This window comes from Sceloporus occidentalis, unplaced genomic scaffold, assembly GCF_023333645.1.
Source record: "Sceloporus occidentalis isolate IW3139 unplaced genomic scaffold, rSceOcc1.0.p SCAF_2, whole genome shotgun sequence".
Lineage (NCBI taxonomy): Eukaryota > Metazoa > Chordata > Lepidosauria > Squamata > Phrynosomatidae > Sceloporus > Sceloporus occidentalis.
In genome coordinates this window covers 49,995,719-50,002,866 of record NW_028316982.1, presented here as the reverse complement: position 1 = coordinate 50,002,866, position 7,148 = coordinate 49,995,719, and positions in this window count along the sequence as shown.

Here is a 7,148-nt window from a genome sequence, read left to right as displayed (position 1 = left end):
AAATCGGTGCTAAATCTAAAATGGCATTAAAGTGTTGAGCATGCACATTTGGTGCACTCCAGAATATTGTTTCACATGTCAGTACATGATTTATAGAAAGCCAGCATGGAATATTGGTTTGAGTGTTGGATCACAGCTCTGGAGATGAGGGTTCATTGCCCACCTTGGCCATGAACCCCATGGGGTGACCTTGAGCAAGCCTTGAGGAAGGCAATGGCAACACCCTCTGAAGAAACATGCCAAGAAAACCCTGTGATAGGTTTGTCTTAGGGTTGCCGTATGTTGGAAACAGCTTGAAGACGCACAACACATGCACACACATGATTTATAAACCATTTAAACCATTAGGGGCCAAGATCCTTCAGTTCCTGTAGACTAGTGGTTCCCAAATGTTGGTTCTCCAGATGTTTTGGACTTCATCTCCCTGAATTCCTAACTGTTGGCCAAGATAGCTGGGGCTTCTGGGAGTTGGAGTCCAAAACACCTGGAGGACCAAAATGTGGGAACCAGTGCTGTAGATTCTGCCAACAGAACTACGGTACAACTCTCCTCTCAACTCCTCCATGACTGTTCAGTGGCTGGATCCTCTGGAGGTCTCCATGGAGGGTGTCATAGGCAGACATTGGGGACTTAGCCAGGTGCTTCTTTGCTCCTCTCCTTCTTTCCACTAGCCATGAATGGCTGTGGGGTGAGGCTGCAAGGGCAAAATGGTGAGTCAGAGGGGCTTTGGTCATTGTGGAGGGTGAAAGAGAATACCAGCCTCCACAACAACCAAAAAAGAGAGAGAGATACACAGTGGACCTATGCCAGCATATGTCACTAACAGGATCCCAGTCTACATCTGCAGATAGTTTTAAATGATACATTTTACCTGACAGGGTGCTACAGTGTACAGGCATATTTAAACTATTTAAACACTTAGGATATTCTTTAATTTTTCTTCCATAGGGGAAAAAAATCAAAAACATGTTTCAGCATAAATTACCAATGAAAGGAAGAATGTTCCCTTTTCCATTACTGCAAAGAAACAGATCACAAGGAAGAACCAACGCCTGTCGATTTACACTCCGGAGTTTATCAGACAAGGGGAATTGGAAGTATAATCCAATGGCCATCTCAACGCAATCATGGGGTTTAACATTATTGCGTGATAGACTGCCACACACAAATTCGGGCAATGGCATGCTATTTTCAGGCAGTGGGGAGCCAGTTTGAATGCAATGTGTATTCATGTAATTGCGAGTGAATGCGTTCTGGCCCCACTTTCTTTTCATTCAAATTTAAGAGAAATTCCCCCCATTTGATGAACTCCTCCCTCACATTCTGCTGAATTCTGAAAGACTGGGCTTACACCTAAACAACATTAAACTGGAAAACATTTCTACTCATGAGTTGATTGAATCAACCAATATTCATTGTTTTGATTGGCATCTCAATCCAGCTCATGTGTTTAACTCAAGAAAAGCCTTTAAGAGCAACAGTTTGTTTGACTACCATTTGAACCCACCCCACACAATAAAGTGCTGTGCTTCAAACCCTTCTGTTTATTTTTAGTTAAATATGTTTGTCATACCTTATACACATGCCATATCAATATACCATATCCCAGCCACGTCCTATCTTTTCCAGTTAATTGTGCTTGGCATATCTTGTGCACATATCTTATGTTGTATCTTAGCCACATGTCATATCTTATCCAATCAAATATGCTTACACTATCTTATGCACACAAGGTACTGTTTATTTACTTAGAAGAACCACCCTTTCAACAAAGAATGATTCTTATACAGGGCAAACACTGTTGGGCAGAGACATCTCTGCCCAGCCTGCTCACTTTCCACTGCCATCAACCATCAGATGTTCAATGGAAAAGACTGCTCTTCCAGCACAACTTCTAGCATCATCAGGAAAGTAATCTCTGCAGAAATGATGCAGTTTTGTAGTTTGTTGTGGCACCAGAGCTCTCTGTCAGAGAAGGCTAAATGACGCACGAAACTACAATACCCAGAATTCCATAGCATTGAGCCATCACAGTTAAAGTGGAATCAAACTCCACTATTTCTGTGGTATTGATGGAGCCTCTGTCAGAATTGCTGAGGTGAAGGTGGACAAAGCCTCGAAAAGTTATGTTTTTGGACTACATAACATAACATCAATTTATTACAGCACTTATGAAGGAGAGACCTCCAAGAGCCCCAGTTCCTCTCAATAGCCATGATCAGATCTTGCAAATTCTAGGCCATGGCTTCTTTGATTGAATCAATCCACATGTGATGTGTTCTTTTTCTACTGCCTTCCACTTTGACAGTATTATCTTTCCAGTTAATCATGGAATCTCACGATGTGTCCAAAGTAGAATAACCTCAGTTTAGTCCCAATGCAAGAGGTTTTTTGCCCTAGTGCCCGAGGATTCAGAGAGCCTCTCCAGAGAAGAAAAGTGTGAAAGTCCCACATTATCCTCCTGTAAAAACCAATTTTATTTTGGAGATCTGCATGATGCTTACTCCATCCCAAAGTATTCCCGGGAAACCCATGGCATTACCAAGGACTTTTCATTCCCGTTTCCCAGGTCAGTTTAAATTTACCTTGTATTTGCCGAAATGAAACACACCTTCCCATAGCTGTCTGTTTGTGTTGTACCAGAACTACCATGTGCTAAAATTGTACCTAAAAAAACCACGGTGATTTTTTCCCCCAGGGCTTAGATTCAACAAAGATCATATGAGAAAAAAAGGAATGCTTGCAATAAAAGTAAATGATTCTAATGTTCAACCAGTGTAATATTGCTAAAGCACTTTAACACTCTGATTATAATTCCTAAATAATAATTGAAAAGAACTCAGAGGAAATTGGCTAAAGTCAGTTTCTGAAATGTAATGTAGATGTGACGCATGATCAGTAGAAATGGGAGGAAGAAAAACACAAGGGAGGGAGAATGCCAATAGACATCACAACCATTCATATAACTATTAATGCCTATTAATGCATTTAATAAAAATACACTAAGTGGTGTTCAGTAAAAAATTAAAACATTTAAAAGTATACAAGTATACAGTATAAACAATATAAATCTACACTATTGTAAAATACCAGTACAGAACAATGAAACAGGATGACAATAAAACTACAGAAGGTCAGCATAAAACAATTAAAGACCACAGTTATAAAACTGAAAACAGGTGCATAAAGGTTTAAGATTATATAAAGCCAACAACAAATAAAACAGCATTTGTTAAAAATTCTAAGCAACTTTATTGGAGTAACATATGCCATGCAACTGTTAAGTTTATTTTGAAGAGTAAGGGCTTTTTTTACACTTCCGCAATTATGACACTGTTATTCCACTTTTAACTTCCATGGCTTTGGAATCCTGGAGTTTGCAGTTCAGGGAGGCACTAGAGCTCTCTGCCTGACAATTGGAAATATTCTCCCTAAACTGCATAGGACAGCATTATGGCAGTTAAAGTGGGTTCATGGTATCCTGTGAAAGGGAGATCTAGAGTTCAGTAATAAACGAGCCATTTTCTTTGGGAGAAGCACCTCAATCTCTTTTTCAACGTGCCTGTTTCTCTCTTGCATATGCACTGTATCATTTCTCTGTATGTGCCTTCAAGTTGCCTGTTGGCTTCTGGCAACCCCATTTTAGGGTTTTCTTAGACATTTTCTTAAACTTACTCCCGCCTCCGTTTTTGCCCCCAAGGACTGTGCTGTTGCTGCTGGGGCTGCTGCTGTGCTGCCGGGCGGCTCTCTGTGTTCGGAGGACACTACGCAGCTGCGCACCAACACAGAGGAGCCGTCAGAGGACTTGACATCTCGCAGCGACGCAGCTGCGGCGACAGCTAGAGGGCAGGGGAGACGCACCTCTGCCGGCTTTTAGACGAAGAATGTTCACTGTAATTTCTCTTCGTCTTTATTGCTGTACTGTGGGGGGAGGGGAGGATATGGAAGTGGGGGATGTTTTGGCTGGGGAGGTAGAGGATAGTCCATCTAGTGCGAGCGGAGCTCCTATTGAGGTAGTGTGGGGCAGGGGGAGGTATGGCGGTAGGAGAATGGACTCGCGTTACAGGGGAAGGAGAGATCGATGCTTAATACCTATCTCTCCTTCCTGTCCCTCTCCTAACCAAAGGGACCTGAGGGTCACTCCAACCATACCACAAACCCTGACTCTGCTCCTGTGCAATGCCAGGTCCATCAAGAACAAGTCCCACATCATTCATGATCTAATCGAGGATAACAACTGTGACCTGGCTTGCATTACTGAGACCTGGCTTGGGCCTGGAGGGGAAGCTGTGTGGGCCCAGGCCCTACCTGCTGGGTACTCAGTGAAGAACCAGACCAGCTTAGGTGGGCGGGGGGGGGGGTGTCGCCTTGATCCATAAGAACACCTTATCTCTTTCCAGGAACCATGTTCGTCAAACTTCCTACATCGAGTGTATTTGCCTGACCCTGAAGGCCAGAGACAGTCTAGGGATTCTGTTGGTGTACCGGCCACCTCGTGCGCTAACAGACTCCCTTAACGAGCTGACACAGCTGGTCTCGGAGGTACTGCTGGAATCACCCAGGCTACTGGTCCTGGGTGACTTCAACATCCCCCTCGCGGCCAGCTATGTTCCATCCGGTGCGGTTCGTGAATTCATGGATACCATGACTTCCATGGGCCTGTCTCAACTGGTCTCGGGTCCAACGCATTCTGCGGGTAATACGCTCGATATGGTCTTTTGTACGAGCATGGAAAATCCGTGGGCGGAAATAACTAATATTTCCCCCCTGTCATGGACGGATCATTTCCTGGTAGAGGCAGTGATCAAGGCTTCTACCCAGATCCCTCCCGGAGGTGGCGGACCTATTAGAATGGTCCACCCTCGAAGGCTGATGGAACCCAAAAGGTTCCAGGAAGCCCTAGAGGGGCTTATGGTTGGAAATGACGGCGACTCTGTTGATGCCCTGACCGGTCTTTCTGTTGATGCCCTGGGATACCGGTCTTTCTAAGGCTATACACAGTATCGCTCCCAAGCGCCCTCTCAGGCCTGCTTCCAAACGAAAGCCCTGGTATACAGAAGATCTCCGGGCGAGGAAGCGGGTTCTGCGACGGCTAGAGCACCGCTGGCGGAAACACCAGCGCTTATCCGACAAGACTCTCCTAGACCACCTCTTGGAGGACTACGGAGAGGCGATACGTGCAGCTAAGAATTCGTTCTATGGTGCACGTGTCACGTCCACGGAATTGCGTCCAGCAGAGTTGTTCAGGGTAGTGAGGGAGCTAACTCAGCTCCCTCCTGCCCCGATCCAGATCCTTGAACCTTCTAAGGCCTGCTGTGACCATTTTAACAACTTCTTCGCGGATAAAATCTCTCGGATAAGCGAAGGTCTTGAGGCTAGCTTTAGAGCAGAACCTAGAGTAGAGGCATCCAGGGCTTCCGTGAACTTGGTTATTCTGGATCAGTTTGAGTCTGTCAGTACCGAGGATGTGGACAAGATCCTTGGAAGTGTTAGGAAGACAACTTGCTCTCTCGATCCCTGTCCCTCATGGCTAGCGGCACAGGGGGGGGCCGGTTGTGACCTCATTGTTACATCGGATTATTAATACATCTCTGAAGGACGGGCAATTTCCAACTAATTTGAAAATGGCCATAGTAAAACCTTTACTAAAAAAGCCCTCCCTCGACCCCCTGTTGCATAATAATTATCGGCCAATTTCGCTATTGCCGTTTTTGGGGAAGGTGATCGAGCGGGCGGTTGCAATCCAGCTTCAATCGATCTTGGATGAAACGGATTATCTAGACCCATTTCAAACCGGCTTTCGGGCGGGTTACGGGGTTGAGACCGCTATGGTCACCTTGGTCGATGATCTCCGTCTGGGCATGGACGGGGGTAGCGTGTCCCTGTTAGTGCTCTTAGACATCTCAGCGGCTTTCGATACCATAGACCATGGTATCCTTCTGGAGCGCCTGGCGGAGGTGGGAATCGGGGGCACTGCGCTCCAGTGGTTCCGTTCCTACCTCTCCGGGAGGTTCCAGATGGTGCAGCTGGGAGACGTGTGCTCTGATAAGAGGGCCCTTACATCTGGAGTCCCTCAAGGAGCCATTCTGTCTCCCATGCTTTTTAACATTTACATGAAACCGCTGGGAGAGATCATCCGGAGACATGGGGCGCGGGGTTATCAGTACGCTGATGACACCCAAATAGTCTTCTCTATGTCTCCGACTGATGGGAGTGACCGGGGTTGGCGTCTCTCCTCTCGTGGCCTGTCTGGAGTCGGTAATGGGATGGATGAGGGAAAACAGACTCAGCCTGAATCCAGAGAAGACGGAAGTACTTGTGATAGGTTCTCCCGGTTCAGGGTTAGCGGTGGTTCCACCCGTCCTGAACGGAATCACGCTCTCCGTGAAGGACTCTGTACGCAGCCTGGGGGTGCTCCTGGACTTGTCGCTCCACCTTACATCTCAGGTGGACGCGACGGTCAGGAGCACCTGTTATCAGCTTCGGCTGATACGCCAGCTGCGACCCTACCTTGACCGGAGGGACCTTGAAACTGTTGTACATGCCCTGGTAACCTCTCGTTTGGATTTCTGCAATGCGCTCTACATGGGGCAACCCTTGTACCATACCCGGAAGCTGCAACTTGTGCAGAATATGGCAGCCCGACTGGTCACTGGCACTGCCAGGGCCAGTCATATAACACCAGTCCTTAAAGACCTACATTGGCTGCCTATTCGCTTCTGGGCGCAATACAAGGTGTTGGTCATCACCTATAAAGCCCTAAATGGCTTGGGCCCTGGGTATCTGGAGGACCGCCTTTCTCCGTACAATCCGTCCCGCACACTCAGATCATCAGGGAAGCAATTGTTAAGAGTTCCAGAGGGGAAATATATTTCCACTTCTAGGAGGGCCTTCTCCATCTCGGCCCCCAACCTCTGGAACTCGCTGCCCTTCGAGCTCCGCTCAGCCACCTCCCTAGCCCAATTTAAGAAGGGGCTAAAAACCTACTTATTTGAGCAGGCTTACCCCTGACCTCTGCCCCAGAATACTTTCCTCCCCCCCCCCCTTTGGTCAGCACTGTTTTGCCGGCATGAATTTTATTATTTTTATTGAATTGTTTTAACCAATTTTGTATTGTTGCATTGTTGTATTGTTGTATACTTGCTGTA